The 12,184-nt window shown below is 42.8% G+C and overlaps 3 long non-coding RNA genes across 3 annotated transcripts; all 3 read right to left on the reverse strand.

Moving 5' to 3' along the window:
* Positions 1–3,810: 3,810 nt before the first annotated feature.
* LOC306931779 lies at positions 3,811–5,465 on the reverse strand. The gene is made up of 4 exons (XR_013791061.1): positions 5,417–5,465; positions 4,987–5,250; positions 4,635–4,811; positions 3,811–4,242 (listed from the first exon to the last, which is right to left on the reverse strand). It is a non-coding gene; the product is annotated as an uncharacterized lncRNA (long non-coding RNA).
* A 6-nt stretch (positions 5,466–5,471) lies between these two features.
* On the reverse strand, positions 5,472–7,021 carry LOC306931780. Its single transcript, XR_013791062.1, has 4 exons — positions 6,580–7,021; positions 6,355–6,472; positions 5,605–5,696; positions 5,472–5,510 (listed from the first exon to the last, which is right to left on the reverse strand). It is a non-coding gene; the product is annotated as an uncharacterized lncRNA (long non-coding RNA).
* A 615-nt stretch (positions 7,022–7,636) lies between these two features.
* On the reverse strand, positions 7,637–9,121 carry LOC306931782. Its single transcript, XR_013791063.1, has 4 exons — positions 9,025–9,121; positions 8,449–8,824; positions 8,087–8,188; positions 7,637–7,752 (listed from the first exon to the last, which is right to left on the reverse strand). It is a non-coding gene; the product is annotated as an uncharacterized lncRNA (long non-coding RNA).
* Positions 9,122–12,184: the final 3,063 nt, after the last annotated feature.

The raw sequence follows: 12,184 nt of genomic DNA on the forward strand, positions 1-12,184 counted from the left end.
AACCTATACTCTCCATACAACACCATATCTCCTTCCTGGAGGCAGCAACCTATACTCTCCATACAACACCATATCTCCTTCCTGAAGGCAGCAGCCTATACTCTCCATACAACACCATATCTCCTTCCTGAAGGCAGCAGCCTATACTCTCCATACAACACCATATCTCCTTCCTGGAGGCAGCAACCTATACTCTCCATACAACACCATATCTCCTTCCTGGAGGCAGCAACCTATACTCTCCATACAACACCATATCTCCTTCCTGAAGGCAGCAGCCTATACTCTCCATACAACACCATATCTCCTTCCTGGAGGCAGCAGCCTATTCTCTCCATACAACACCATATCTCCTTCCTGGAGGCAGCAGCCTATACTCTCCATACAACACCATATCTCCTTCCTGGAGGCAGCAGCCTATATACTCTCCATACAACACCATATCTCCTTCCTGGAGGCAGCAACCTATACTCTCCATACAACACCATATCTCCTTCCTGGAGGCAGCAACCTATACTCTCCATACAACACCATATCTCCTTCCTGAAGGCAGCAGCCTATACTCTCCATACAACACCATATCTCCTTCCTGGAGGCAGCAACCTATACTCTCCATACAACACCATATCTCCTTCCTGAAGGCAGCCGACTATACTCTCCATACAACACCATATCTCCTTCCTGGAGGCAGCAACCTATACTCTCCATTCAACACCATATCTCCTTCCTGAAGGCAGCAGCCTATACTCTCCATACAACACCATATCTCCTTCCTGAAGGCAGCAGCCTATACTCTCCATACAACACCATATCTCCTTCCTGAAGGCAGCAGCCTATACTCTCCATACAACACCATATCTCCTTCCTGAAGGCAGCAGACTATACTCTCCATACAACACCATATCTCCTTCCTGGAGGCAGCAGCCTATACTCTCCATACAACACCATATCTCCTTCCTGGAGGCAGCAGCCTATACTCTCCATACAACACCATATCTCCTTCCTGGAGGCAGCAAGCAACCTATACTCTCCATACAACACCATATCTCCTTCCTGGAGGCAGCAACCTATACTCTCCATACAACACCATATCTCCTTCCTGAAGGCAGCAGCCTATACTCTCCATACAACACCATATCTCCTTCCTGAAGGCAGCAACCTATACTCTCCATACAACACCATATCTCCTTCCTGAAGGCAGCAACCTATACTCTCCATACAACACCATATCTCCTTCCTGGAGGCAGCAAGCAACCTATACTCTCCATACAACACCATATCTCCTTCCTGGAGGCAGCAACCTATACTCTCCATACAACACCATATCTCCTTCCTGAAGGCAGCAGACTATACTCTCCATTCAACACCATATCTCCTTCCTGAAGGCAGCAGACTATACTCTCCATACAACACCATATCTCCTTCCTGAAGGTAGCAGACTACTCTCCATACAACACCATATCTCCTTCCTGAAGGCAGCAGACTATACTCTCCATACAACACCATATCTCCTTCCTGAAGGCAGCAACCTATACTCTCCATGCAAACATGGCTAGTATTCCTTGCTAACCTTAGGATGCTGTTATCATACGTGGATGTAGAGCCTATGCAGTGGTTGTCCAACAATCTTTGAACAAATGTTTAGTTGTTGCAGCAGTTGTGACTTTAAGGCTACAGACAAACATCCATACCAGGTGGTACTACAGTACTGAAGAACACTCATAATTACAGAAGTGAAAAACAAAAGAAGAATCTGTCTACTATAGCACCAAAGGATCTTGGTGCTATAGTAGCTATAGTAGCTGCTATAGTAGCTAGTGATCTTTCCACGACAGGAGATATTCTATTTATACTCCTACTATAGGTATTTATATGAACATACCTGGTTAATCTGTTCACAATGAATATTCAGTGCCTCATTGTCTCTAGCACATTTTGATGCTGACTTACAAGCCTTCAATCAGTGTCAGGTTCAAAGGGCGTCTGTGATGAGCACTGAACAGGAACCACACACGATACTCACCCTCAAATACGTTTCTCTACCAGTCAAGACTTTTCCAAAGATGTCTTCACTGTTGTGCCACGACAAAATATAATCTTGATTGCCTTCCAAACCCAGTCTCATAAAACATATACTCTCTCAGACCATTTCAGAGCCAAGCTATATGATGAAATCAGTCAAATGTTTGAGGGGGTATTTAATAGCCAAACATGTTCAATATATTTACATGTACCATACATAGTCATCCTTTATAATTTGGAACACTTTAGACCCCATTATCCCCATAATCAACCCATAAATGACCCAAGCCGAACCCTAATAAAGCCTATACTGTATGGCAATACAGTATAGTATAGGATATAGTAGTGTCAATGCTATGAATTCTTTCATGAAAGAAGGTCAGTAGGCCTGTTAGTTGTGAGCTGATGCTAACCAAACTATCTGTCAGAAAAGTGGTATCAGTGAACTGGCTCTGGATTGGCTGTGCTCCTAACAGGTCATTGTTTCCATTGTTGAGGGTATAGCTTTGAGTGTTTCTGTACACCAACCTTGTGTAACACAAACATTGAAGACAAAAGTGAGTTCACAAATTGTGATTGGCCAGAATGAGATAATAAGAGCGCCCCTCACTTCACACAAGTGTTATTTTGTATTACTATGTGTATTATGTAATAGCACACTATTACTACATTTATAGCACACTATTACCACATTTATAGCACACTATTACAACACTATTACCACATTTATAGCACACTATTACAACACTATTACTACATTTAGAGCACACTCTTACTACATGTTACCACATTAATAGCACACTATGTATTACCACATTAATTTATTCACTGGTTACTGTAATATATACACACACATACACAATATTTATCTTAATTCAAATATAGCTGAATTATATTCCTGCAAACATGTATGATTAACTGTAAGGGAAAGGCTCGGTCAACCCAAGTTGAGTCTGTGAGTGTTCAGGCATGGTGCAGATTCAGGGAATACGTATAGAAAGATAATGAAATCCAGACTCTCAGTAATAGTAGTAGTCTTGTTTAATAAAGTTAGAATCCACAGCAGCAGTCAAACCAGGCAGACGCGTTTCTGCGCGCAGGCCTTTGAGACACAAACATGACACAGATTCCTAGAATTTATTTTGTACTTTTCAGCTGTAGATGACAATGTGTTTGGATATTGTTTTTAAAGCAATGCAGATTGATAAGAGCCAGGTGCTGAGTGTTGGATTTGTCTAGCAGATTCGACTGAAAATCAACCGATAATCACTATAGGTTACTTATCAAGACGATCGTATCGACCTACTGCACATGCTGGGAGCCTACTGAGAACAACCCACCTCATACACTAACCTAAACATAACTACAAGTACGGAGAAGCGCAGTCACTTCTGTGTTTCCTAATTAGGAACCCTAGACTACTGCCACTGGTGATTATCGGGTTGATCACATTCAAAGCGGGTGGATTTGTTAGCAGTCTGTTATTGAGTTGAGCGGTCAGGTCCAGACCATCCAGGGGTCATAATATGTCCATACAGACAAATGTGTCCGTGGCAACGTTTCGGTCAAAGAAACGTTGCCTAAATAAAGTTTGTATTGCAAGTGCAGACGGTGTGCAGGTCTTTGTGCACTTTATGTGCATTTTTCTGAATACATTGAGCCCTGCCTATGTACCCGTCTCATACCATATGTGTGCGCATAAGACTTTTTTGTTGCCTAATGTGTTCATGGCAAAAAAAGGAATTTTGTCATTATTCAATGATTAGAATGCATTGATTCAGAATCAAGCATTCAACTAAGCAAGTCAGTTGTTGATATGTTGTTGACATGTTGATAAGATGTCTCTGCTGTCGGAAACAAATTGGTAACTAATCCACACCCGGGGGGGAATCAAACATAGAAAAAGCAGTCCAACAAAAGTGTTCCAGCGTGGCTGAATAGCACTTTAGGTATCCAAGCCTGCAGATGGATGCTATTGCTTGTTAGTCCCGGGCATTTGCTGCTTACAGTTCGTCATCGGACGTGTCAGAGTCAATGTCATATTCTTCTTCATCATCAGCAGGACTATCTTCCAAAAAGCTGACGCTCTCTGCTCCAGATAAACCCTTCAGGTAACATTCCCTTGAGTGGGTCATCACTTCTTTGATCTTCCACAGATTTCTCTGAATGATGCTCTGCAGACCGTTCAACCCGTCTTCACTCAGGCCCCACGGGGTGACTCTTAGAACACAAGAAAAAGTCTGTTAGTAACTTTAACCCATTTAGACCTGAGGACATGTTTCTATGTCAGTGGTGCTCAACCCTTTTCATGTCAAGGACCCCATAATTATCTGTATTTGGACGCCCCTCTAAAAATATGTTGTTCCCCCCCAGAAGCAAAGAATGTTCACTGTGACAGAATATATATTCAAAGATTCGCGCCACATTTTCAGGATTTTTCAAAAATTGCAGATCTACAAGCTCATAGTGCCGCGCTATGATCTGCTATTTTTCAATAGCTAAAGTATAACATAATGCTTACAACACTAGAAGGGGTTCCCGCCCAGAATGGGTTAACAACAGTCGTCAGAGTTGTGTATCATGTCTATGAATTATTATATTGCAATACATACCTTCCGTTGCCTCAGATGAAATAATGCAAGATAGCTCCTTTAGGCCATCAGCACGAGTTGAAAGAGACTTCCAGTGTTGATTAATCTCTTTCACGAGGATCTTCTTCTCCTCCTCATGTCTCCTTACAGCCATTACGGTGTCGAATGCCTTTCTCTTCGTCTTGAGATCGACAGAGTCTGGAATGCATTTTTGACACAGATTCACAGGGAGAATGAGTAGGATTGCCAATTGCCATTTGTAAACACATGATTCATGTGTTGGCCACTCCTCAGTTCAACAAGCAAGCATATGATCTATTATTGTGTCGTTATGCATCTGATTTGTTGGTAGTCAACAGACTAGTGTACATACCAGTGAGTTGTAGGTGCCATGGCCATGCTTTCTCAACAGACAGAATGGTTTCCATGGACAGGGCTTCGTTGCATGGAACCATGCTGTTATATTGCTCCACAGCAGAAGACAAGACCTCTTTCTCCGACCTAATCTTGCGGCGGATCCTGGCACGCCCCTTGTTCCCAGAATTATCGGCATAAAGGCGCTGGGTCCTCCTCCTGAGACTCACCACTAGCATCTCAATTGTGCTTTCCAAGCCACTGGGCCCGTATGCAGCTGGTGCTGCAAAGACGAAATAGGTGGGTTGCACTTTAAGTGAACAATTATTCACAATTTCATGCAAGATTGCAGTAGAGGATGAGTACAAGGCACAATGTGAGTGGAAGTTAACATTACATTCTCTACTGATGTCACCTGGCAAAAGCATTTAATGAGAACAGCCTTATACCTTCAGCCCACTCCTTTACATCCTGGACCCACTCTTCCAACTGGCTCTCTGCCACTGCAAGGTTCTGTAAGTGGCTTTGAAGAGCCTTGCTGGTCTACAATGACAAAGAATCATAGCCAATAAAACAAATGTTGTCTCTAACATGTCGGGATATTCAACATCTAAAAGAACGTTATTGATGTCATTACCTTCTGATACCGGCGAGCCAGTGCGGTGGCTAAATTGTCACACTTTTTCCGATTCCAGTTCATAGCCATGAGGGTTAACATGTCGTTGCGTCCTGCCAAAAGAAATTGATATCAACATTATCAAAAAATATAAAGAAATTAGTTTTGCTAAAAATCGGCCTCATGACGCTATACCAGGCCATTGTGTAATAATTGGGGCAGAGGTGTGTCGTTGGCATCCAGGGAGTGTGTGTGCACAGTTTGGCATCGGCTGAGCCAACAGTGCCGGAGATTCGCTGTACACGGATGGATGGACACACACACACACGGATGGACACAGACAAACATACTCTCCCCATGCCTTCGGCTGGTGGAGACAATAAATGTTAACATCCTAAGTACACTTAAGTAATGTTTTTGAGTGGTGTAAACCACTCCTACAACTGGCTTTTGTGTGCAGAAAAAAATTACCATGGTTGCTATGTTCAAAATAATTTCTGACGTAATTAAATCACACCCGGGTGAACTGGATGACCGTAGCAACCGTGGTCATTTTCTCTGCACAGAAAAAGCCAGTTGTGAAATCACATCCGGGTGTGATTTCATTACGTCAGATCAGAGCTGATCAGGCTACATAATACCTTACCTTATTTCATTACGTCAGACATTACGTCAGACCACAGCTGATCATGCTATATAAAACCTTACACCACTCAGTTCACACGGGTGTGATTTTTTCTTTACAGGTAGTGCTGTATGTGGTCACCTCACCTGCTTTTGACATGTGTTTTGTGGTCACTGCAATCCTAGAGAGGAAGGCATTGCATTGCTCTACCTCCTCCCCTAGTGTCTGACCCGCGCCATCCTGGTATTGCCCACTCCATTTCACCTGGGTAAATATACAACAAATACAATGCTCAGATGATGGCGACAAGCCGCGACATTCACGTACTAGTGTTCTGATAGTCATTCAATCCAATGGCAATGTTTCCTTACCTCACATTTGAAATCATGGGCTTTGGCATGAAACACGGAAAGAAATGGCTTCATGTTCAAAAGATGCTTCAGCTCTGGACATTGATCTGAAACTTTTTTGAGGTAGGGCCAATATCTGCATGTCACATCCATACAAAAAAAAATTATTTGGCTGCTGGCCATCTTTTGCTGCAGGTACATGGGGTAGGCATATATTTCTCCCCTGTACATATTTAGGGCACAGAGTAACACTCCATGCCGACACACCGCGAGTTCCAGTCCCTCTTCATCTATACAGCTGGTAGATTTTCTGGAGGTCTCTCTGGCTGCTGTCCACTCCCCTCCACAAACACCTTTTCCGGAGTTCTACATTATGGAATATGAAAGATGAAAACCTTCGTATGTACTCGTGCACATATAATTATTGTATGCAATCCAATCATGCTTACATGCTTTGTCTTCTGGTGTATGTATTCCACAAATCTGTGCACGTCTTCATCCTTGGCTATGAAGTTGCCTTCAAAAATAGCCGGTTCCTCAGATCTGAAGAAAACAAAAACGGCACACGAACAGCTTACTATATCTTACAGTATGAGGACACTTGGTGCATATTAGACTTGTTTTTTTATTTAGATAAATGGTGTTACAATATACTAATTTAGAAGTACCTGGCTGCATTCTTGAAACGGTAATGTTTGCGATTTCCGTCCACTGATAATGCAACCATGTCCGGTGTGCATGCTGGACACTTGAAAGGCTCTTCCTTGCAGAGGTTTTCCAGCTCAAACTGCACCGCTTCCCACTCAAAAAAGGATTTCTGAAAGGCATCTCTTAGGATCGTCCCAGTCTATTTAAAAATAAAGAAATCGACAGCTAATAATGTGCAACCATTATATTAGCAGCCAATTCAACCCAGATGACAAACAGATGTTCTGTAGGCTACAGAAGTTCAATACTCACACGACCAAAGTGGACAGTGCGCTGATCAAGCATTCTTAAAAAGGCCTGGCAGGACAACCCTGGTGATGCCATCTTCATCTGTTGGAATGGAATGGAAAACATCCGTCTCATAAACGGTGGCGAACTGAAGCGTAGCAGGCCAGTAGTTCCGGTTAATTAACGCATCTATTCCAGCAGTCCAAGTGGCGTTGCATGCATCACAACTCAGGTCGGGCATGTGGAGATCATATCGTCCTAGGGAGCAACACACACACACACACACACACACACACACACACACACACACACACACACACACACACACACACACACACACACACACACACACACACACACACACACACACACACACACACACACACACACACACACACACACACACACACACACACACACACACACACACACACACACACACACACACACACACACACACACACACACACACACACACACACACACACAGGGTTAGGGTGGTACAGTGTGGGTGTGGCATATATTTTATATACGTACTGAAGACAAACTTGAGTTTTAAGAAGGATTTTATTAAAGACTTTCAGTTCCTTACCATTTATTGTGATGAGAGAAACCCCTTTCCCTGGCTTCAGCCTCAATGCCTCTTTTGGACAACTACAAATTAAATCAGGTATCTGCACAGGTACAAAGCGCTCTGAAAAAAATCATACATCATAAATTCAATAGGAAATACATCATGATCGCTTGAACGACCACAAGAGACAGAATCTGTTCTTGAGAAATGTCAAATAGATTGCTGAAAAAGTATTCCAATATATTCTCAGGAAGCTGATTGACATGGGGCATGCAAATGCATTTAAAATGAAAACAACAAAGTATTGTTTAAGTGATCAAACTAACAAGCTTAACGTGTCAGTTAAATATGTTACGGTGTACTCACAAACAAGAACTTACCACAATGGCAGGTAGCCTTATCCACAATGCAAGTGGTTGGAGACAACGGCTGGTAGAAACCGGCAGTCATGGCATCTCTGTTGTGGAGCACATATCTGGAGTGTGTGATGACGTCACATTCAGCACAGAGGTAGGGGCGTGGTTGGCAGTCATGACAGCGAACAGCAGCTGGATTCATGGCACACTGTTGGCAGATGTGTGGGGCTACATTTTCTTTTGCTGCTGCACTGTTGACTAGCCTGGGTCTCTCTGCTCTCCATCTCTCTGCAAAGAGACGCTTCCGTGTACTCCAGTCGGAAGAAGCCTGGAGAGGCGCTGATGCGGTTGGTGCTTCCTGAACATCCCCCAGTGAGAGCTGGAGCTCTTGTATGAAACTCTCTGTTAAAATATTACGGCATATTGAAAATCAAAAATCACTTTCTGTTTTACATGATATACAAAGTATAATGCATGGAATGGCTGGGAAGAGTGTAGTTGAGAATAATTTGAAATACAAACATGTAATTAACATTTGAACTCGATGACAGATTGTTACAAACTTACAATAAAATATAAATGTGATAATGAAATACACACCAACATTATCTGGAGAAACTGCGACCTCATAGTTAGTGTCAGGAACAGAGGGAGGAACAGTCTTTTGACGGGATACATCCTTCCTACTTGGACCAGCTGCTAACAGAAGAAATAACAAAAGAAACACTCATTCACATTCATAAGACTAAAATCAATGTCCTATTTGTTTAAAGGCTAGTAGTGGCAGGCAACCTTATTATCCAGCCTGAGATGACTAGTATACATTTCAGTGGACAACAGTTCAATTGCCTATGAAATTAATGAAGCGCCATTCATTTTCTTTCCCTCCTTTATTTACCCAGGGTATAGCTGAGCATGCTCATTTTCAGCAACGCCCTGCACACATAGAAACACACACAGACACACATTAAAACCTGGGAGCTGACCAGTACAACAACATCAGTCTTATAGTGGTGTTGGGTGAGTGATGACCAATCACTTCCTGACCCAGATTTTTCCTGCCCGTCCGGGGAATCGAACCGGCACCATTGTTTTGATGAAAGTTAGTCCATCACCATGCTCATATCTCCTACCCTCCATGGCCAACACTTCCTCAAATTCGTCCATTGTTTTCTCTCTACTGGCTATATGCCTTTCTGGTCCTTTTCTGTTCCTATTCTATTTATGAGTGGTGCAGCCACTCTGAGCACGGAAATAGCGTTTTTTCACCACCAAGTGTCACTGTTTATACGCAGCCACCCATTCCCCCCCCACACACACACACACTCACAAAACCACAACGGTCCTGGCCATGACGAGTGTGTTTCTGTGTGTGTGTGCGAGCTGAGCAACTATTATCAAATACACTATAGCCAGCCCAACATAACAACTTCTAGACCAATGACATTGCCCGGAGCGGTGGTGAGTAAACACAGAGAGAAGGGCTGGGGAGAGAGGTGGTTTCTCTTCACCGCCGTGCAGTGACGTCACGTCATGTTGTAGTTTTGGGTGATAGCAGTGGTCACCTCATCACCGAAAACTCAACTATGATTAGGCCTTAACCCAAGGGGGAGCTGGGGTTTGAACCGGTAAACTTCAGCTCAGCAGTTGCTTTACTGCCTGAAACAGTGCCGTCCCAGCTCACAATGACGACAACTTTGATTATCTTGTTTTGTATACTGCTTTAGTACTGTATGTACTAGTATAAGTCTTAATTTATCTCTTTCAATTACCCAACACTAGTGACTACTTGTTTTGTACTCCTTGATTTGAGTGGCAAAATAAGCAAGATCTCTCAAATATATTTAATGCAACAACAATACTGACCCTGATTTGACGGTGTCCTGCTTGAACTGGGCCTCACAGGGATGATGTTTCCATCGCAATCTCTGTTTGCCCACTTCACCGCCGGCTGAGGTGTCTTTCTCTTTGACTTCTTAGATGCTGGTGGTGCCTCCCCTTGTGACTCCAGTGGAACCAAGTCATCAAGAGTGTTTAATACATTCTGTTGGTCCTTCTGTTCTAGCTGATCAACAAACTCATCCAGGTCCGCCAACGGATCTTCGGAGTCACTCATGGTGATGAGTAAAAAGTACAAAACACAGACAACAGATGTAGATGACAAACAAAGGTATAGAGACAGACACACAAATAGAAAGGGCGAGAGAGACAGACAGATACAGCGTGACAGGAGAGGGAGAGACAGACAATAAACGTGGCTCTTAAAAGTGCCTTTGGTTTGTTTGAAAGAGGTTGTAAGAGAAAACAAAACAGAGAATGCAACACTCTACATTGTACATTACTGCCCAAAAGTAGACCTACAAGCCCACAACAAATCGCATTGCTATGCATTGCATTTTAGATCAGCTATTTTCAAATAAAAATAACACAATTCTCAAATGCTTTATTTGCAAGGACCCCTTAACTATGAGGATCTTTGCTTTTTCAGAAAATGAAAAATATACAAATAAAACTTTTTCATGTCAAGGACTAATTATCCTGTGGACCCCCATTTGAAAAGATATGCCAGGGACCCCCATAAGAGAAGATTTGTATTTGTACAGCTCTAGCAGTGATTCTCAACGCCATTTTAATTTCAAGGACCCCCAGTTTGACATGCATTAGACAGACAGACAGACAGACAGACACACACAGCAGAGAGAGACAGACAGACAGACAGACACAGCAGAGACAGACAGACAGACAGACAGACAGACAGACAGACACACAGACACACACCAGAGAGACAGACAGAGACAGACAGACACACACACAGCAGACAGACAGACAGACATACAGACACAGCAGAGACAGACAGACAGACAGACAGACAGACAGACAGACAGACACAGCAGAGACAGACAGACAGAGACACACACACACACACACACACACACACACACACACACACACACACACACACAGCAGAGACAGACAGACAGACAGACAGACAGACAGACAGAACTCCATCAAGGACCCCTGGGGGTCCCCAGACCCCACTTTGGGATCCATTGCTTTAGGGACCCCCACAGCTTAGCTTACTCCAGTTCCCATGGTTGTTAGCTAAAGTTGAGCTAAATGCTAAAGCTAAATGCTAAAGACAAAGAAAAGCAGTATTAAAACGTTTACAGACCTGCCAACATTCTAACCTACACATCCCGACATGTTAATAACGCCATGGCGGTTGTGTCATGTTGTGGGGCAGATTAAACATGTATTTATCTATAGATGTATGCTAGAAAAGAATCATAGCTCTTACCTGAATCACGTCAATAGTGTTATCGTACTGTAGGTAGACAGACAGGTAGTGACGTCAATAGGACTATTTCTCGAGAGGTAAAATATACAATAACAAAAGTGATTGACCAACTCCGATCAGATTTGACATAACAAATTAAACGTACATTATATATAGTAAATTAATTAATTATTAACAGCCATAAAACAAACAAATCTGAGTCTATTTAGAGAGCGGATACGGAAACGTTTTGTTTACGTTCAGATCCGGATGCAGGAAGCTGGAGCATAATAGAGTGCCTGTAGACGTTGCATAGAAGTGGACGGACGTCTAGTGACGTCATGACGCAATCCAAAATGGAGTCACGCAATAATAATAATAAAGATAATAATAATATATTTCCGTTGGAAACCTTCATAAATGACTCATTAAAGTGCCGGAATAGTAGACAAGCACACGGTTAGATAGATAGACAGATAGACA

Source organism: Electrona antarctica, assembly GCF_951216825.1.
Source record: "Electrona antarctica genome assembly, contig: SUPER_10_unloc_2, whole genome shotgun sequence".
Taxonomy (NCBI): Eukaryota; Metazoa; Chordata; class Actinopteri; order Myctophiformes; family Myctophidae; genus Electrona; species Electrona antarctica.